We start from the raw sequence: 21,842 nt of genomic DNA, 5'->3' as shown, positions 1-21,842 counted from the left end.
CTCTGCTTACTGAAGGCATGTAACAGTATTTCCCTGTGGGGGTTGCAGACTCTTACTCCGGCTCCCTTTAGCTGTGTGCGGTGCTTCTTGGTCACGTTGAGGATCTGTGTGCGGTGCTTCTTGGTCACGTTGAGGATCTGTGTGCGGTGCTTCTTGGTCACGTTGAGGATCTGTGTGCGGTGCTTCTTGGTCACGTTGAGGATCTGTGTGCGGTGCTTCTTGGTCACGTTGGGAATCTTTTTGTGGTGCTTTTTGGTCACGTTAGGAATCTGGTGTTCTCTTAAGTTGCACCAGACATGTTGGTGATGCTTTTCTCTGCTTTTGTTAGGAAGCCTTCTTTTGGAGGATGCTGTTTTCCAGTGACACCTGTTAAATAAGTGCTGGAGAGCTGCCACACCTTGGGGAGTGCTCAGAATCATTAGAAGTTTTTCCTTCTAACGCAGATTATGGGGCACTTCAAAGAAGGCCTGGGTGAAACCATTACCACATTGACAGGCAAACAGGATCATCTGGAGGAAACAAGTAAGATTTACACAGGAAACCACAAAGACAGAAAAAATGGTTGGGAGTATTATAAGTTTATTTCTCTCTTGTTAATTTATGTGTTTCTGGCTTAGAATGCAGCATGTCTTGAATATTTATATAAAAAATTTATATGCTGAAATATGTCGTCTAATAGTGCATGTGGAAATAAACTGTATAACCTCAATTTTTTTTTTTTTTTTTTTGCCAGGACAATATTGGTCTAAGTTTTTCAGTATCCTTTAGACCAGTGATTCTTAAGCAGGGGCAGTTTTACCCCTTAGGGAACATGTGGCAATGTCTGGGACATTTTGGGTTGTCACGACTGGGGTGTGCACTCCTGTCATTTAGTGGGTGGAGGCTAGGGAGGCTGCTGAACATCCTACAATGCACAGGACAGTCCCCCCCCCCGCAACCAGGAATTTTTCAGCCCCAAATGTCAACAGTGTTGAGATTGACAAAATCCACTTTAGATCATTAAAAAAAAAAAAAATTTCTTATGGGGAACAAGTTGAAGCTAAAGGGAAGAGGAAGAAGAAGGTCATATAAAGTGTTCCTTGACTCTCTGAAAGTGATAATAGTCCCCTCCCTTTGGACCCCCAGGAGGGAGAACCAGCTACACAGGCTGGGGGAGCACAGGCATCTGTCTGCCACCCAGGAGCTATTTCAATAGCTCGATTGCTCAACACGCTAGTTTGGAACAGGAAGTAGAAGCCCTTGTAGTGGGATGAGGCTGGAGGGGTGATTTCTGGAGGCAGAAGGTTTGCAGGCCAAGAAGGGAAGCTGGGTCATGCCAGAATAATTTTGAAAAGTTCTAGGGAGTTTTTCAAAGGTGATTTTGTTGAGGACAGCGAGTGTGGGCCTTTAGAAGATGCTGTCTCTCCTCTGGGAGTGCATGACCCCTCTGGGCTATGGATCTGAGAGTCTGAGGACTTCCCAGATTTTTCTGTGTTCAAACACAGGGTGGAGAGTGGAGGACGCTTAGTTTTGTTTTCAGGTTTTATCTGTGTCCTCTCCCCACACCCCTTGAAAAGCTTTTTTATTATGGTACATTTTAAACATAGATACAAATTGAGAAGAGTGTAACGGACCCCTGTTCACCTGATGCCCAGCTTCAAGGATTGTCAGTTCCTGGCGGATCTTGAATTTTACTCCACCCCTTGTAGACTCCCCCTGCCTTTTTTTTAATCTAGAAGATAGCTTACATAATTCCTGATCACCTGCCTCCTAGGAGAGCCTTGGCAATGAGGAGGGAAGTGATTTTCCGGTGCTTGGGTCTCCCTGGAGGATAGCTGGTAATGGACATGGATGATTCTGAGAGCCCCGAGAACCGGGGAGACAGGACTAGGGCCCAGGCACATCTGGGATGGGGGCACTGGGCTCTTCTTGGGGGAAGGGGAAAGTATTGGTGACTGGGGACAAGTTTCATTCTTTTGAAGCCTCCTGGGTGGACTAGCCTACCTCGGGTCTCTGCTGGTAGAAATGTGTTTCTGGGTTTTGCAGTTGAGGGTCATCCTGCTTTCTGGAGGGCGCTTCATTTGTGTGATTCCTTGTAGGCTGACCCCCTTCCTGTGGCGTGACTCTTGAGATGTGTGCTGTGTGGTATGAAGCCAAGTGTTCTGTGTGGCCCTCTGGCCCTGGCTTCACTGCCAGGGATCTTCACTGCCTGACGCCTCCCTGGAGAGCACAGGGCAGGGTAGGGGTGGGCGAGAGAGGCATAATTTCTGGGGGTTGTGGATCCTTGTTTGCGGTGGTGGCTCCCCTGTGTTTGTTGGTGGACGTAGGGCTGTCCCGTTGTCATCACTGGCAGTCCACGCAGGAAGGGGACGTAATTACAGTTTGCACTTGGTGAACAGGGCTTTCTTTCTTTCTTTTTTTTTTTAAAGATGCTATAGCTTAGATTTTATTTATTTATTTGAGAGAGAGAGACAGAGAGAGCACAAGCAGTGGGAGGGGCAGAGGGAGACAGAGAAGCAGGCTCCCCACTGAGCTGGGAGCCCGACGTGGGGCTTGATCCCAGGACCCTGGGATCATGACCTGAGCTGAAGGCAGACACTTAACCATCTGAGCCACCCAGGCACCCCCAGAGCTTTCTTTTTTAAGTTGTGTCTCTGGAGGATTACTTTTTTTTTTTTTAAAGACCATTGGAGAATTGGCATGCATTGACTTGACCTCGGTGTTGTGTTGAAATATGCATACAAAAAATAACTTTAGAAGTTGAGAGAGTTCTTGAATAATCAGATAATTGATGTCTGCGAATTTTAATTAGTGCTGGTTTCTATACATGTAGACGTTCTGGACTAAGTTCACAAGCAGCTCCTTTAGTGTGAAGTTCTGGAGCCCTGAAGGGCTGTATTTTGCACCTTTATTTTACTTACTAAATCCATTTTTGCCCTTTCTTTATTCCACAGAGCGGTTTAGGTGGCATCAGCTGATTCTGAACACCCTGTATCTGCTGTTGTGGGTTTTCAGGTGTCACACCTACGGGGAAGGCAGCTCACAGTTCCTCTGTTCCTGAGGATCTTTCTAGGTAGGACTTACTATTCCTATTTTGCAGATGAAGAAACTGAGGCTTACAGAGGTTAAGCAATACTAGGAGGTAGCCCTGGGTTTTAACCCAGGTTTGTTTGATTCTGAAGCCTGAATGCTTTCCACTAAACCTCATCTCTCGCAGTGAAAAGTTGGTGGGAGTTTGTAGGAGGGTTGTTAGAGAGGATGGGGCAGGTGCTGTGAACGGGGCCGAGAGGCCTGGTTACTCCAGTTAATGAAATCCTCACACTGAACCCGCTGGGACACATTGCTTTTGAGTGTGATAAATTACTGTGTCCTATTTTTGAGCTGACTGTATAAAACAGAATCACACCCTGGTAGCCCTGAGCCAAATTTGGTCAGCAGATGTGTTTTATTTGGTCCGCACCGTGTTTTATTTTTTAAAAATTAGATTAGTTGTCGTCATTTAAAAAGTGGGAGATTTCACCCTGAAATTTCCAAATTTCTTGGCTTCGCTTGAGTCCTCAGAAGATCTGGCAACACCAGACCCACGTTCCTCCTTGGCAATAGTTAGTAAGAGTGGCTGCTCCTAGCTTTGCCATCTTGCCATGCTGCTCTCTTCACTCCTTTGTATTACTCGCCAGGACTGGGAAGGCGTCTGAGTTAGAGGCACCCTTGTCAAAGTTATGCACATTCTCTCTGCCAGTGTCAGGGATGCGTTAGGGGAGGTTTATTCTGTATTTAAATGAAAGATCGCCAGCAGTTTTCCCTTTGTAGGGCACCTAGAGAGGGTGACTCTACTTGGCATATGGACAGACACAGCCACACCCTCCTTCTGCCCCCCAGCAATGGCTAATTGGACTCTGGATGGGTTCTTGGACTAAGGTGGACCAATTAGATATTTGGGATTTGGACACTGAAGTAGTTGAGCTGGGGAGCCTCAGGCAGGAAGGACTACTGGATTCAGGCTGACAGTAGTGACGTTAGAAAGGTAGGTGAGTAAGCAAAGAAGCTGGATGGCAGGGAGATGGCAGGGAGGTGAGAGAGCGCTCCAAGGCATAGAGGGCAGAGCTGCCTGGTCTCTGCTTTTACTGGACTTCCTGCAGTGGGGTTCCTCTGTAGCCACAGCCTTCACTCTGTGGTATTTACTGAGTGTTTACTATAGGGCCAGGCACTTTTCTAGATTCTTGTGATAGATCAGGGAATAAAAACAGACAAAGGTCTTGTTCTCATAGAGCTTATATTTTGGGTGGGTGGGTGGGGAAACAAACAACTCCAGACGAAAAAGCAAATAAACGTAAAATATGTAAGGTGGTGATAAGTGCAAGGAAGAAATATAAACTGAGTAAGGAAACAGAGTGGATGTCAAGGGTAATGCTGTTATGTTAGAGAGGTCATTCAAGGAAGGCCTCTTGATACAGTGCTATTTGAGCAGAGATGTGAATGAAGTGAGGAGTGAGCCACAAGGAAACCTAGGGGTGCTGCATTCCCTGCAGAGGGTTCAGCAAGTGCAAAGGCCCTGAGGTAGGAGTATGCTTGACTTGTTTGAAGAATAGCAAGGAGGGTACTGTGGCTGGAATGCAATGAATAATGGGAGAGGGGGAGTTGGAGGGAATGTAGGGCTTCATATCTATATTAAAGACTGATCTTACTCTACTGAGATAGAAAGCCATTGGAAGATTTTGAGCACAGGTGGCACGATCTGGCTTCTGTCTTGAAAAATGTAAATGCTGTATGGAGAATAGGCTGTAAGGCAGCTAAGGTGAATCCAGGACAACTAATTAGGAGGCAGTGCAATAGTCCAGATAAAATACAATGGTGGCTTAGATTAGGGTGGAGGCGGAGGTGGTGAGAAGTGGACAAGTTCTGAATATATTTTGAAGGTAGAATTGACAGGACTTGAGGATGTATTTGGTATTAGATGTGAGAGAAAGAGAGGAGTCGAGATGAATTCAACCTTTGAATAAAAACATTGCTGTGTTAGTTGGCATTTCCCCTTCTTTTCCTGAAAAACATTCAAAAGCAACAAGGGAGGTGAAAAAATAATAATGAAAACCTTGCAAACTATTCTATTTTTGGCAAAATTAGGAGAGAAATTTAGTCCATAAGCTTCGAAATGTGTATGAAGAGAAAGTCTTGCATAGATGAGATCAGGTGGAAGCCTTGTGGGAGGAAATGAAGAAAAGCAGCAGGGAGATGGGGAGAGAGCCCAGTAGCTACAGATCTTAGAAAGTTATAGAAAATCATGCTCTTTGAGGTAAAAAGTGCAACCTGATGTGAAAAAGCTCTATCCCTTGCTTGTAGCGAGTGTTGTGGGAACTGGGTGTGCAGCTGGAGGAATATACCCTCCTGGATGTAGTTGGGCTCAAAGAAGCAAGAGACGTGGGGTTACCTGAAAAACCACACCGGCAAGCCACCATGTCTGTGGGAAGTGTTTTGTCTCTGTGGGAGCAGGGAGGAAGAGGGCCTTGGGATTGCAAAAAAATAGCTCATCTGAAAGACTGTCACGGCTGTCCTCCCCTCCCCTGGCCAGAGGAACCTCGTGCAAATACTGTAACTGCCGAGGAAGCTAACTCATCCAATGGCAACGAAGGAGGAAATGGTAGCCTTCTGTTCCTGATCATGGGAGGCAAGGTTAGGTGGACCAAAGTTCCTGCTGAAAAATACTAAAATGTTTGGGTATATTTTTTAAATTAAAAAAATTAAATTTCCTTAAAAGCACGAAAGAACTGGGAAGAGACAAAGGGACTAGAAGGTGGAAATCTAAGGTTTAGTGGGAACCTAGGGGGATGTGCTGGTCACTGGAAGGCTTAAGTTGTTTTTGCCCTGAGAACATTTGTTGATTCTAGTAAAATAGGGCTTTGGTTTTGGCAGACTTGCAGGACAAGGAGGTTAGAAGTCAAAGGCTGTAGCTTGCCCAAGGTGGAGAGTCTCATAGGAGACTGTTTCCATATAAAGCTGGAACTACTGAGGGTAAAGGTGAACCAGAAGTAAAACCATCTCTTCCTCCTCCACTTAGAGACAGCAGAGAAGGTTGCCCTGGCACAGAGAGGAGCAAGACGAAAAGGAAAAGGTAGGTTGTAATCACTGGCCAGCTTTTGCACAGATTTTGAGGATTGTTTTATACCACCTTGATTTTACAGAACTGCAGCCATGAATTTGGTTCGACTATAAGCTTCTTATGGTCACTAGTGCCATCCCCCTCCTTTTTGTGGGATCCCAGCCTTGTCATTATTACATGAAACCAACAATGAAGCCACCATGTTGGAAAGCATAGGAGAGAAACTAGGCATCCAAGTGACATTATTAGAGCCATACCTGCTGTTTCTTCATTGCTTCAGCTTATTTGAGTTGGATTGTTTGTTATTTGGAATTGAAGGAATCAAAACTGACACAAGAATCAACTGAAAGATCAGAAAGGGGCACCTGGGTGGCTCAGTTGGTTAAGCGACTGCCTTCGGCTCAGGTCATGATCCTGGAGTGCCGGGATCGAGTCCCGCATTGGGCTCCCCGCTCAGTGGGGGTCTGCTGCTCCCTCTGACCCTCTTCCCTCTCGTGCTGTCTCTCATTCTCGCTCTCTCAAATAAATAAATCAATATTTAAAAAAAAAAAGAAAGATCAGAAAGAAGAGTGTTGAATTCAGAAACACACACATAATGGGAATTTCACCTCATTGGATTGGATACTCCTCAGTCATCTTTGCTATGGATTCTCTCTTCCCAATTTTTAAAGTTGGAGTGTTGCAGGGCTCAGGTCTTGGACATCTTCTCCATTCCTAGATGATTTTTTCCCCTGTTTTATGGTATTAAATATCTATTTGTACATGACTCTCAAGTTTATATCTCCAGTTTTCATCATTCTTCTGCAATTCAGACCCGTATATTCATTTGCCCACTTTGATTCTATACTGGAGTGTCTAACAAGGTCTGAAACTTAGCATGTCTTATACCAAACTCCCAATTTTCAACTTCCCTATCCTAAACTTCCTCCTTTCCCTTAATTCTCAGGCTCATAAAAGGGTACTACCATCTATCCAGTTGTTCAGACCAAAAACCTAGAAATTATCCTTGAGTCTTCTCTTTCCTGTAGCTCCCACATTTAGGTCAACAGGAAGTCCTGTTGACTCCGCCTTCAAAACAGAGACTGGATCTGAGCACTTAACCTGGACTCCACTCTTCCCACCATCATCCAAGCCATAGTCATCTTTTGCTTGGATTATTGCAAGAGCCTCCCCCAGTCTATTCTACACAAATAGTTAGAGGAGTCCTATTTATTTATCTATCGATCATTTATCTATCTATCTATCTATCTATCATCTATCTATTTATCTATTTATTTATTTTTTTAAATTTTTTTATTGTTATGTTAATCACCATATATTACATAATTTGTTTTGTTGTAGTGTTCCATGATTCATTGTTTGTGCATAACACCCAGTGCTCCATGCAGAACGTGCCCTCTTTAATACCCATCACCAGGCTAACCCATCCCCCTACCCTCCTCCCCTCTAGAAACCTCAGTTTGTTTTTCAGAGTCCATCATCTCTCCTGGTTCGTCTCCCCCTCTGACTTACTCCCCTTCATTCTTCCTCTCCTGCTATCTTCTTCTCTTTCTTTTTTCTTAAAATATGTTGCGTTATTTGTTTCAGAAGTACAGATCTGTGATTCAACAGTCTTACACAATTCACAGCACTCATCATAGCACATATCTTCCCCAATGTCTATCACCCAGCCACCCCATCCCTCCCACCCCCCACCACTCCAGCAACCCTCAGTTTGTTTCCTGAGATTAAGAATTCCTCATATCAGTGAGGTCATATGATACATGTCTTTCTCTGATTGACTTATTTCACTCAGCCTAACACCCTCCAGTTCCATCCACGTCGTTGCAAATGGCAAGATCTCATTCCTTTTGATGGCTGCATAATATTCCATTGTGTATATATACCACCTCTTCTTTATCCATTCATCTGTCGATGGACATCTTGGCTCTTTCCACAGTTTGGCTATTGTGGACATTGCTGCTATAAACATTGGGGTGCACGTACCCCTTCGGGTCCCTACATTTGTATCTTTGGGGTAAATACCCGGTAGTGCAATTGCTGGATCGAATGGTAGCTCTAATTTCAACTGTTTGAGGAACCTCCATACTGTTTTCCAGAGTGGTTGCACCAGCTTGCATTCCCACCAACAGTGTAGGAGGGTTCCCCTTTCTCCACATCCCCGCCCACATCTGTCGTTTCCTGACTTGTTCATTTTAGCCATTCTGACGGGTGTGAGGTGGTATCTCATTGAGGTTTTGATTTGGATTTCCCTGATGCCGAGCGATGTTGAGCACTTTTTCATGTACCTGTTGGCCATTTGGATGTCTTCTTTGGAAAAATGTCTGTTCATGTCTTCCGCCCATTTCTTGATTGGATTATTTGTTCTTTGGGTGTTGAGTTTGGTAAGTTCTTTATAGATTTGGATACTAGCCCTTTATCTGATATGTCATTTGCAAATATTTTCTCCCATTCTGTCGGTTGTCTTTTGGTTTTGTGGACTGTTTCTTTTGCTGTGCAAAAGCTTTTGATCTTGATGAAATCCCAATAGTTCATTTTTGCCCTGGCTTCCTGTGCCTTTGGTGATGTCTCTAGGAAGAAGTTGCTACCTGTGTTCTCCTTTAGGATTTGGATGGACTCCCGTCTCACGTTTAGATCTTTCAACCATTTGGAGTCTATTTTTGTGTGTGGTGTAAGGAAATGGTCCAGTTTCATTCTTCTGCATGTGGCTGTCCAATTTTCCCAACACCATTTGTTGAAGAGACTGTCTTTTTTCCACTGGACATTCTTTCCTGCTTTGTCAAAGATAAGTTGACCATAGAGTTGAGGGTCCATTTCTGGGCTCTCGATTCTGTTCCACTGATCTATGTGTCTGTTTTTGTGCCAGTACCATACTGTCTTGATGATGACAGCTTTGTAATAGAGCTTGAAGTCCGGAATTGTGATGCCGCCAGCTTTGCTTTTCTTTTTCAACATTCCTCTGGCTATTCGGGGTCTCTTCTGGTTCCATACAAATTTTAGGATTATTTGTTCCATTTCTTTGAAAAAAGTGGATGGTATTTTGATGGGGATTGCATTGAATGTGTAGATTGCTCTAGGTAGCATTGACATCTTCACAATGTTGGTTCTCCCAATCCATGAGCATGGAACGTTTTTCCATTTCTTTGTGTCTTCTTCAATTTCTTTCCTGAGTATTTTATAGTTTTCTGAGTACAGATCCTTTGCCTCTTTGGTTAAATTTATTCCTAGGTATCTTATGGTTTTGGGTGCAATCGTGAATGGGATCGACTCCTTGATTTGTCTCTCTTGTGTCTTGTTGTTGGTGTATAGGAATGCCACTGATTTCTGTGCATTGATTTTATATCCTGCTACTTGACTGAATTCCTGTATGAGTTCTCGCAGTTTTGGGGTGGAGTCTTTTGGGTTTTCCACATACAGTATCATATCATCTGCAAAGAGTGAGAGTTTGACTTCCTCTTTGCCGATTTGGAGGCCTTTGATTTCTTTTTGTTGTCTGATTGCTGTGGCTAGGACTTCTAATACTATGTTGAATAGCAGTGGTGAGAGTGGACATCCCTGCCGCGTTCCTGACCTTAGGGGAAAAGCTCTCAGCTTTTCCCCATTGAGAATGATATTCGCTGTAGGTTTTTCATAGATGGCTTTTATGATATTGAGGTATGTACCCTCTATCCCTATACTCTGAAGGGTTTTGATCAAGAAAGGCTGCTGTACTTTGTCAAATGCTTTTTCTGCATCTATTGAGAGGATCATATGATTCTTGTTCTTTCTTTTGTTAATGTATTGTATCACGTTGATTGATTTGCAGATGTTGAACCAGCCTTGCAGCCCAGGGATAAATCCCACTTGGTCATGGTGAATAATCCTTTTAATATACTGTTGGATCCTATTGGCTAGGATTTTGGTGAGAATTTTTGCATCCATGTTCATCAAGGATATTGGTCTGTCATTCTTTTTGATGGGGTCTTTGTCTGGTTTTGGGATCAAGGTAATGGTGGCCTCATAAAATGAGTTTGGAAGTTTTCCTTCCATTTCTATTTTTTGGAACAGTTTCAGGAGAATAGGTATTAATTCTTCTTTAAATGTGTGATAGAATTCCCCTGGGAAGCCATCTGGCCCTGGGCTTTTGTTTGTTGGGAGAGTTTTGATGACTGCTTCAATTTCCTTAGTGGTTATAGGTCTGTTCAGGTTTTCTATTTCTTCCTGGTTCAGTTTTGGTAGTTGATACATCTCTAGGAATGCACCCATTTCTTCCAGGTTATCTAATTTGCTGGCATAGAGTTGCTCATAATATGTTCTTATAATTGTTTGTATTTCTTTGGTGTTGGTTGTGATCTCTCCTCTTTCATTCATGATTTTGTTGATTTGGGTCATTTCTCTTTTCTTTTTGATACGTCTGGCCAGGGGTTTATCAATCTTGTGAATTCTTTCAAAGAACCAGCTCCTAGTTTCGTTGATCTGTTCTACTGTTCTTTTGGTTTCTATTTCATTGATTTCTGTTCTGATCTTTATTATTTCTCTTCTCCTGCTGGGTTTAGGCTTTATTTGCTGTTCTTTCTCCAGCTCCTTTAGGTGTAGGGTTAGGTTGTGTATTTGAGACCTTTCTTGTTTCTTGAGAAAGGCTTGTATTGCTATATACTTTCCTCTCAGGACTGCCTTTGCTGTATCCCAAAGATTTTGAACAGTTGTGTTTTCATTTTCATTGGTTTCCATGAATTTTTTAAATTCTTCTTTAATTACCTGGTTGACCCATTCATTCTTTAGTAGGATGCTCTTTAGCCTCCATGTATTTGAGTTCTCTCCGACTTTCCTCTTGTGATTGAGTTCTAGTTTCAAAGCATTGTGGTCTGAAAATATACAGGGAATGATCCCAATCTTTTGGTACCGGTGGAGACCTGATTTGTGACCTAGGATGTGATCTATTCTGGAGAATGTTCCATGGGCACTAGAGAAGAATGTGTATTCCGTTGCTTTGGGATGGAATGTTCTGAATATGTCTGTGAAGTCCATTTGGTCCAGTGTGTCATTTAAAGTCTTTATTTCCTTGTTGATCTTTTGCTTAGATGATCTGTCCATTTCAGTCAGGGGGGTGTTAAAGTCCCCCACTATTATTGTATTGTTGTCAATGTGTTTCTTTGCTTTTGTTATTAATTGCCTTATATAATTGGCTGCTCCCATGTTCGGGGCATAGATATTTACAATTGTTAGATCTTCTTGTTGGATAGACCCTTTAAGTAGGATATAGTGTCCTTCCTCATCTCTTATTACAGTCTTTGTTTTAAAATCTAGTTTGTCTGATATAAGGATTGCCACCCCAGCTTTCTTTTGGTGTCCATTAGCATGGTAAATGGTTTTCCACCCCCTCACTTTCAATCTGGGGGTGTCTTTGGGTCTAAAATGAGTCTCTTGCAGACAGCATATGGATGGGTCTTGTTTTTTAATCCAATCTGATAGCCTGTGTCTTTTGATTGGGGCATGGAGCCCATTTACATTCAGGGTAACTATTGAAAGGTATGAATTTAGTGCCATTGTATTGCCTGTAAGGTGACTGTTACTGTATGTTGTCTGTGTTCCTTTCTGATCTTTGCTGCTTTTAGGCTCTCTCTTTGCTTAGAGGACCCCTTTCAATATTTCTTGGAGGGCTGGTTTCCTGTTTGCAAATTCCTTTAGTTTTTGTTTGTTCTGGAAGCTTTTTATCTCTCCTTCTATTTTCAATGACAGCCTAGCTGGATATAGTATTCTTGGCTGCATATTTTTCTCGTTTAGTGCTCTGAAGATATCTTGCCGGTCCTTTCTGGCCTGCCGGGTCTCTGTGGATAGGTCTGTTGCCAATCTAATATTTTTACCATTGTAGGTTACATATCTCTTCTCCCGTGCTGCTTTCAGGATTTTCTCTTTGTCTCTGAGACTCGTAAGTTTTACTATTAGATGTCGGGGTGTTGACCTATTTTTATTGATTTTGAAAGGGGTTCTCTGTGTCTCCTGGATTTTGATGCCTGTTTCCTTCCTCACATTAGGAAGTTCTCTGCTATTATTTGCTCCAATATACCTTCTGCCCCTCTCTCTCTTTCTTCTTCTTCTGGGATCCCAATTATTCTAATGTTTCGTCTTATCGAATCACTTATCTCTCGAATTCTGCCCTCGTGATCCTGTAGTTGTTTCTCCCTCTTTTTCTCAGCCTCTTTACTTTCCATCATTTGGTCTTCTATATCGCTGATTGTCTCTTCTGCCTCATTTATCCTAGCAGTTAGTGCCCCCATTTTTGATTGCACCTCATCAATAGCCTTTTTGATTTCGACTTGGTTAGATTTTAATTCTTTTATTTCTCCAGAAAGGGTTTCTCTAATAACTTCCACGCTTTTTTCAAGGCCAGCTAATATCTTTAAAGTCATGATTCTGAAATCTAGGTCAGACATCGTACTAATGTCCGTATTGAGTAGGTCCCTGGCTGACGGTACTACCTCTTGTTCTTTTTGTTGAGGTGATTTTTTTCGTCTTGTCATTTTCTCCAGAGCAGAATAGATGAATGAGAGAACAAAATGCTAACAGGTTTACAATGTCCCCAGCAAATATACTGTATACAAATCAGAAAAGACCTGAAACCAGGGGAAAAGAAAGGGAAAGAAAGAAAAAAGAAAGAGAAAAAAAAAAAGAAAAAAAAAGATAAAAACAAAAACAAAACAATACAAAAAAAGCAGAATGTGATCAGATATGATCAGGCTAGTGCATAGATCAGTGCCACACACTAGATTTTGGGCGTATTTTGGTCTGTTAGAAAAAAGTGCCTCCTAAAATTTTAAAGGAAGAAAGACATATATGTACAAAATAAGGGTTGATCCAATGAAGGGATAGAAGATGACTGTAAAGATGAAAATTATAAAAGATTTTATAAAAGGACTTGATAAGATAAGAAGTTGTTTGAAAAAAAGAAAAGATTTAAAAAAAAAAAGAAAAAAGGGAGAGAATGTGATCAGGCAGGAGACTAGAACAGAACCATACACTAGTGATTTAGGGTATATTTTTATCTGTTAGAAGAAACTGTATCTCAAAATTTTCAAGAGAGAACAACTTATATATATATGCCAAAAATAAGGGTAACTACTATGAAGGGATAAAATATGACTCTAAAAATGAAAAATAAAAAATGTTTTTTTTTTTTTAAAAAGATTGATAAGATGTTGGTTGAAAAAGGGAAAAAGAAAAAGAAAAAAAAACAGTTAACAAAAATTAACTTTGATGAACTAATGAATCATGGTAAAAAAAAAGCCATGAATTCTATGTGCAGTATTCCCCTAGCGCTGGAGTTCTCCTGTTCTCCTTGATCGGTAAACTTGGTCTTGGCTTGCTGGCTGTTCGTGCTGATCTTCTGGGGGAGGGGCCTGTTGCTGTGGTTTCCAAATGTCTTTGCCCGAGGCTGAATTGCCCCGCCCTTGTCGGTCCGGGCTAAGCAAGCTGCTCGGGTTTGATCTCAGGAGCTTTTGTTCCCTGCAAGCTCTCCGTACTGCCTTGGAGGACCAGGGCAAAAATGGTGGCCTCCCAATCTCCACCCGGAGGAGCTGAGAACTCGGGGCCCCGCTCCTCAGTGCGCCCCCAGAGAAAAGCAGTCACTCCCGTGTCCCCGGTCTCCGGCCGCACTCCGTGCTCACCCGGCCTGTGACCGAGCGTTTGTATCTCTGCCACCTGACCCCGTGTGGAGTCTCCAAACCCAGCAGATCCCTGCGGTGCGTTCCCGCGCCGCTCCTCCCCGGGAAGGAAGGGGAGTCTCCCTGGATCTGCCGCCTGTTGGGTCCCTGCTGCAGGAGCAGTAGCCCGACTGGGCCGCGGATCACAGTTTATGGCAACCCCGAGCTGAGAGCCTGCGCTTCAGCTTCGTCTCTGCAGCCGGCTTCCCCGCTCCGATACCTGGGAGCTCTGGCGCACTCAGGCTCCCCCGGTCTTTCTGTGACCCCAAGGGTCCTGAGACCCCACTGTCCCACGATGGTTCCACCCCCGCTTAGCCACTGGAGCGACGTCCCTCAGCGGAGCCGACTTCTAAAAGGTCCGATTTTGTGCTCCGCGGCTCTAGCACTTGCCAGAAGCGGCCGGCGGAGGCCCCCTCCCCCGCCGTCTATCCTCCCGAATATCGCCTCGGATTCACTTCTCCGCACGTCCTACCTTCCAGTAAGTGGTCGCTTCTCTGTTCAGATAGTTGTTGCTACTCTCCTCTTTGATCTCCTGTTGAGTTCGTAGGTGTTCAGAATGGTTTGATCCCTATTCAGCTGAATTCCTGAGACCAGACGAAATCTAGGTCTCCTACTCCTCCGCCATCTTGCTCCGCCCCCTATTTATCTATTTATTTGAGAGGGAGCGGGGAAGGATGGCACAGGGAGAGGGGGAGAGAGAATCTTAAGCAGGCTCCATGCCCAGTGCCAGAGCCCGATGTTGGACTCGATCTCAAAACTCTGAGATCATGACCTGAGCTAAATTCAGATTTGGACACTTAACCGACTGAGCCACCCAGGCGCCCCTAGAGGATCTTTTAAAACGTAAGTGATATCATGTTACTTGCCTGCTCAAAGCCAGTGTTTTCCTATTACATTTAGAATACCCCAAATCATTACCATACTCTATAGGACTGTACAATCTGGCTCCTACCTAGGTTTCTAAATTTATCTTCTGTTTTTCTTTCTCTCTTACTCATTTCGCTACAGTTGCACTGGCCTCTTTGCTCTTTCTGGACCATCCAAGTACTATTACTACCTTGGGCCTTTGCAGTTCTTCCTTCTGATATTCTTATGGCTCATTCCGTCACATCATTCAGGTCTATGATCAGATATAACCTCTTCACAGTGACCGTCTCTGATTCTTGCATGTAAAATAGTCCTTGCCTTCCCCCTCTTCACACCCTTATCCTGCTGTTTTCCTCAGGATACTTGTCATGATCTTGTTTATTGTCTGTTTTCTTCACTAACTTTAAGCTTTGAAAGGAGGAGTGTTGTCTTATTTAATGTTTATTCCTAGCACTGGAATGATGTCTGGGTCATGGTTTGAGCTGATACATATTTTTGAAGGGCTTATTAAATGAAATTTGAATGATAGAGTTAGCATATCACAGTTTCTAAGAAATGTTATTTAACAAGTGGTTTTGAGAAAGTGGTTGGTCATTTAAGGATAAAATAGATTGCTATTATTATTTTTTTTAAGTAGGCTCCATACCCAACATGGGGTTTGAACTCACGACCTCAAGAGCGAGAATTGCATGCTCTACCAACCAAGCCTGCCAGATACCCCTAAAATAGATTATTAATAAGAGGATATTATGAATAATTTTATGTCAGCATATTTGACAATTTAGACAAAATAAACAAATTTCTTTAAAGCCTGACATATCAAAACTAACACAAGAAGAAATAAAAAGTCTGAATGGGGCTATATGTATTAAAGAATTGAATTCATTATTAAAGACCTTCCTACCAAACAGATAAACAAACAAACAAACAAAGAGGCTCTGTAGGCCCATGTGGTCTCTCTGATAAAGTCTTCCCAATGTTTAAATGATGTAATAACATCAATCTTACACATTTTTCCAGAGAATAGAAAAAGATGTAACATGTCCTCGCTCATTCTTAAGAAAAACCTTTATACCAAAACCTGATGAGGACATCACAAGAAAAGAAAATTAAAGACTGAACCCTCTCATGGGCATTGATACAGAAATCCTAAACAAAATATAGTCAAAATGAATTCAATAATGTATAAAAGGGATAATATGCCATAACCAAGTGGGACAGGTTTCAGGAATTCACAAGTAGTTTAACATTTGAAAATAAGTCAAAGTGATTCCCCAATATAACAGAATAAAGAGAAAATATAAACAATCATTTCAATAGATGCAGAAAAAAGATTTGGTAAAATTCAACATTGATTCATGATAAAAAAGAATAAGTCTTAGCAAAGGAAATTCCTTAATCTGATAATGAGTACCTACAAATAACTTAAAGCAAACATCATACTTGATGGTGGAATGTTGAAAGCCTTCTCTCTGGGATGTCTGCTATCACGACTTCTTTTTAACATTGCATTAGAACTTCTAGCCATTGCAGCAAGGGCAGAGAAAGTAATAAAACTGTCACTACTAGGAGGCAAAATGATTGTGTATCCAGAAAATCCAAAAAAAAAATCTTTAGATAAGCTCTTGGAATTAATAAAATTTAGCAAGGCTGATGGATACAAGGTCAATATATAAAAATCAATTGTACTTCTATATACTAGTAACAAAGAATAGAAAAGAAATTTAAAAAATACCATTTACAATAGCTTCAAAAACACTAAATTCGTAGGAATAAATGTAATAGAGATGTACAAGATCTCTACACTGAAAACAAGAATATGTATTGAGAGAAATTAAAAAAGACTTTAGTAGATGGAGAGATATACTATGTTCATAGACTGGATGACTCAATGTTGTAAAGATGTTAATTCCCCCCAACTTGTCTGTAAATTGTGCAAACCATTCAAAATTTCAACAGGCTTTTTAAATGGACATTAACTGACTATGAAATTTGTATGGAAAGGAAAAGGGCCAAAATTAGCTAAGACAATCATGAAGAATAAGAACAAAGCTGAGAGAACTTCCACTACCAATATTTAGACTTATGATAAAGCTATAGTAATTAAGACTGTGGTATTTGTGCCAGAATATACAAAGGGTCCAAAGGAACATATTAGGAAACTTAGGAAGAGACCCTTATATGATCAACTGATTTACAGCAAAGGTGACCTTGGAATGTAGAAGAGAGAGGATGTTTTTTCAATAAATTGTACTGGTTCAATTTAATATCCATATGGAAAAAATTAATCTTGACCTCTTCCTCAAACCATTCACAAAAATTAATTCCAGCTGCATTGTAGATCTAACTATGACAGGTAGGACAACAGTCTTAGGAGGAAACCTAAGAGAATATCTGTGTAACCTTGGGATAGCAAACATCTCTTAAAGAAGACACAAAAGCACTAACTACAGAGGAAAATATTGATAAACTAGATTAGATTGAAATCAAGAACTACAGATCATCAAAAGACACCATGAAGAAAATGAAAGGGCAAGCCATAGAGTAGAAAATACTGTAAAGAACTAAAAACCAGGGGCGCCTGGGCGGCTCAGTTGGTTGAGTGACTGCCTTCGGCTCAGGTCATGATCCTGGAGTCCCGGGATTGAGTCCCGCATAGGGCTCCTTGCTCAGCGAGGAGCCTGCTTCTCCCGCTGACCCTCCCTCCTCTCATGTACTCTCTCTCATTCATGCTCTCTCAAATAAATAAATTAAAAAAAAAAAAAAGAACTAAAAACCAGTAAGAGAAAAGCAAGTAGCCCAGTAGGAAAATAGACAAAAAGGACAAAAAAAAAAAGTAAATAGTATACACGGAGGATGTTCGAATGGTCAATAAATATGTTAAAAGGTACACAACTTCATTTATTCTCCGGGAAATGCAAATTAAAGCTACAGTTACTATCTCTACATATCCGCTAGAATGGACAAAATTAAAAAGTCAGGTAATATCAAGTGTTGGCAAGAACATGAACAGTTGGGCTCTTATATATTATTGGTGGGTGTGTACAACTACTTTGGAAAACTGGTAGTCTCTACTAAAGCTAAACGCACATACTCCATACTCCAAATTCCACACCTAGGTATATACCCAGCAGATGTGTCTATGTGGTTATAAACAGTCATATAGGAATGTTCATGGCACTCCTATTATATTATTAACAGCCTCAAACCAGAAGTAACCCAAATGTCCAAAGGCAGTAGAATGGATAAATAAATCATAGTATATTTGTACAACAGAATGTCTACAGGAATAAAAATAAGTAATCTATAACTACATACAAAGGCATAGATGCATTTCACAAGCATGATGCAGAGAAAAAGAAGCCAGATACCAAAACAGGCAGAACTAATCTTCGGTGATATAAATCAGGAGAGTGGCTGCCTAGGGGAGGTAATGACTGGAAGGGGAAATTAAGGGGGCTTCTTGGGTGTGGGTCATGTTCTGTTTTCTGCACTGGATGGTGCGGCTCATGATGTGGCAAACGGGGGTGTGGCACATGGGGTGCATGAAATTTACTTTGTGAAAATTCATTAACCTGTGCGTTTATGCTTTGTGCACTTCTCTCTATGTAACTTATGCTTCATTAAATTTTTTATTTAAAAAAACCTGGATCTTTACTTTGGTTCTTAAGCCAAAGTCAGCTATAGCTAGATTCAATATTTAAATATAAGATGAAGATTCCACAATTAAATATGGGTCAACATTTTGAAAATCTTGGTACCATAAATTGGAATGCATAAAATTAAAAATTTCTTCAAGAAGCACAATTAAAATTGTAATTAAATAAAAGGTAAATGTCAAGCTAAGGAAAATATTTGTAAAATAGTAATGATATATGTTGCCAGTCATGTCATCAAATATTAAAAGATCGATAATTACCAAGTGTTGCTAAGGTTTTTTGGAAGAGTACTCTCATACCCTGTTGTTGGAACTGTTTCTACAGCATTTTTATTTTTAGTTTTTTTAAAGATTTTGTTTATTTATTTGAGAGAGAGAGCGAGAGTGAGAGAGAGCATGAGTGGGGGAGAGGGAGAAGCAGGCTCCCTACTCAGGGACTCGATCCCAGGACCCTGAGATCATGACCTGAGCCGAAGGCAGGCACTTAGCTGACTGAGCCACCCAGGTGCCCCTCTACAGCATTTTTAGAGGCATTTGGCAACATCCTTTAAAATTTAAAATGTGCATCCTACTTGACTTAACAATCAATTTCCAGGAATTTTATCTCAGAAAGTATTTGCATAAGTGTGTGAAATTATACATATCAGGATCAAATATTCAATAAAGCATTTTTTGTGATAGTTAAAATTGGAAATATTTTAAGTGTCTATGAATATAGCACTGGCTAAATAAGGTACACTTTGTATAATAAAATATACTATGGTAGAAAGAATGATATTGTTCTGTATCAACTGAAAAAATCAGATGGCCAGGAGAGACTGATTGCCAAATGAAAAGAGTAAGTTGATGAACATTTATTATCTCGTTTAAAGAAATATGTATTTTATTGGAAAATACTGGGAAAATATACACCAAACTATTAACCGTGGAGATTATGAGAAATATCCGTTCATAAGGTGTCTGAATTTTTTTTTTACTATAACGAACACATTACTTTTATAGGTAGAAAAACAGTGACAATTACAAAAAAGCAAAATGAAGTTTCTTTTTTTTTAATAGATATTTTTTTTTAAAGATTTTATTTATTTATTTGACAGAGAGAGATAGTGAGAGCAGGAACACAAGCAGGGAGAGTGGGAGAGGGAGAAGCAGGCTTCCTGCCGAGCAGGGAGCCCGATGTGGGACTCGATCCCAGGACCCTGGGATCATGACCTGAGCCGAAGGCAGACGCTTAATGACTGAGCCACCCAGGCGCCCTAAAATGAAGTTTCTTACAGAGAAAGATCCCATGCAAGTAAAAATATTCATGAGACATGTATTAAGATTGGTAGAAAGTAGACCAAGGTGTCAACACTGGCTATTTCTCTTGGGGGTGGGATTACTGATGATTTTCATTTTTATATTTCTTTGCATTTTCCAATTTTCCTACAACAAGTTTGTGTTGCTTTACCAACTGAAAGATCAGGACTATTAAATTCTGTCTGTATTTCACCAGCGTCACGACAAGGATGAAACTCCTAATGAAGGCATTTTTTCCCAATACTTCTTGCCTGTCTTTCTACCTTTATCCGCTACTTCTGTTCTTTCATTTCTCTACAGAACACAGATACGTTCTCCTTGGAAATAATTCAAGTGATATAGAGCATATAGGGAAAAATGTGGAAGTCCCCTTTCCAATTTCACTGCTCTCCCATGATTTTTTTCTGTACATTCGCTCATGTATGTACATCCAGATATGAAGTCTTTTTTTACATGTAAATCGGACACTTGCCCTCTACTTCTTAATCACATTCTGCTCTTTGCTGTTTCTTGGACTTCCATGCCGTTTCACCCCAGTGTGACTCCCCAAAAGCCCCTTTGCCCTTTCCTCCAGTCCCTACGCAACTGGCAATTACAGCATGTAATTATTTGATGTTTTTCCTGAGGACTTTGGAAAGGGGAAGTTCAAAAGGGACAAGGCATGGCAGGAAGGCAGAACTGCTATAGCCATGCAGGCAGCTGAAGGACGAGGGGCGGTGTGGCAGCCCACCATTTCTAGTTATTCATTGAGGTTTTAGTCCCTCTGGTTCCTTGTGCTTACGGCACATCCCCCTGCCTGGGCAGCTAGGGCATTCCACGTTCATTGCTTCAGGGGGCAAGTGACATAGCAGAATCCAGAAATTGATGCTTGGCTTTTGATTTTCCAAAGCCTGGTCCTCATGGGGGCACCAAAGGACTCAGTGCATAGACAGTAGATTTAGAAGGGTGCCTCATGGGCAACGGAAGGCTTTTCTAGCACCCCTCAATCTCCCCCTGCCCTTTCCCCAATGCAATAATGGTGCCCTTGGTGAGGGGAAGGGAAGTTAGAGGGGAAGGAGGAGAGGCCCATGTTTGTGGCTCCCCAAGGAGGTTGGCTGCATGTCTAGGCTGAATCCTGAAGGGCGGTGACTATGTAAGCCCCTCACAAGTCTGGGGATCTAGATACCGGAGGAAGGCTGTGCTCCTGTATTTAGTATAGCCCAGGACAGTGGTGTGACTCTGATTCCCAATGCCTGGAGCATCCAAGCAGAGGTGGCTTCTTGCCCTGTGGAGGCAGAGAAGTCCCCCTCCCTCCCCCAAGCATTTCCCAGAGTCCTTGTGCATCAAAGGGCAGGGAATGTGCTCCTGAGAGGGGTGGGTGTGCTTGGAGGTTGGCTTAGAGAAGGCTGAGGAGGTCTGCACTTGGGAGGACTCTGTAGTGATCCACGTCTGAAGGGGAGAGAGGAGGTGTGGGCAGGGTCTGGGGGCACCTCGGAGGATCAGGTGCCCCTCTGCCTCTGGCACCTTGACGCTCACTGAGTAAGGCCCGGGAATTTAGATGTAACTCTGTGGAGGTGAGGCTGGGGGAGAGACTTTGAATTGCCTGTAATTACCAAATGGAGGACTTAAATATAAATTAGATGATTAGAGAACACTAAATTTGCATTCCTTGCACACCTGAGTTTGATAACTGAGAATTGTCTCCATTACAATCAGAAGAGAAGAACTTTGCTTTTATTTCTTTGCCCTGGTTGTGGTGCCGTTGGGCTTTGGTGCGACTGGCCAGGAGCCCAGGGATTTCCTGAAGAATGATCTGCTGGAGCCGTCTCACTTTCTCCCCTGCTTGGCTGCTCTGGTGCGGGGTGGGAGGGGTGGGCGCCATGGCCTTTGGAGGCCAACGCCGGTCTGGCAGCCACAGGTATGGGTGTCTCTGCATCTGTATGTGAGCAGAGTAGGGAAGGATGAAAGCGGCAGAGTGGGACCTCTGGACGAGACTATACAGGAACCCAGTCCATAACACTCAGAGCTGATTCCGAACAATCCAAGAGATGAAAATGAAAACCAACAAGGAACTGTGGGTTTTGTTTTTTGTTTTGTTTTTTTCCTAAAGTAATCTCCATGCCCAACATGGGGATCGAACTCACCCTCCGGAGATCAAGGGTTATGTGTTCTACAGACTCAGCCAGCCAGGCGCCCCCAGGAATTGTTTTCCAACTCATTAAATTTGGGGAAGATGCTTGTCACTGACTTGCATTAATTCAGGGGTTAAGTGATTTTCAGGCCTATG

At 42.1% G+C, this 21,842-nt stretch overlaps 1 protein-coding gene across 6 annotated transcripts in view; it reads left to right on the top strand.

Annotated features, from left to right (window-relative positions):
* The window catches only part of HIVEP3 (HIVEP zinc finger 3), a 480,349-nt gene that overhangs the window by 3,496 nt on the left and 455,011 nt on the right, over window positions 1–21,842 (top strand). For 2 of the 6 annotated variants that reach the window (XM_027607328.2, XM_027607314.2), the window contains exons 2-4: window positions 329–522; window positions 2,934–3,052; window positions 6,032–6,085. The exons of 2 other annotated variants lie outside the window; for them this stretch is intronic. The gene's annotated coding sequence lies outside the window, so the exon portion shown is untranslated. The remainder of the gene's footprint in view (window positions 1–328; window positions 523–2,933; window positions 3,053–6,031; window positions 6,086–21,842) is intronic. 2 more of the 6 variants (XM_027607320.2, XM_027607338.2) reach the window with 2 other exon arrangements.

This window comes from Zalophus californianus, chromosome 4, assembly GCF_009762305.2.
Source record: "Zalophus californianus isolate mZalCal1 chromosome 4, mZalCal1.pri.v2, whole genome shotgun sequence".
NCBI classification, from domain to species: Eukaryota; Metazoa; Chordata; class Mammalia; order Carnivora; family Otariidae; genus Zalophus; species Zalophus californianus.
The sequence above is the reverse complement of the archived record's forward strand: the minus strand, read 5'-3'. Positions and strand labels throughout refer to the sequence as shown.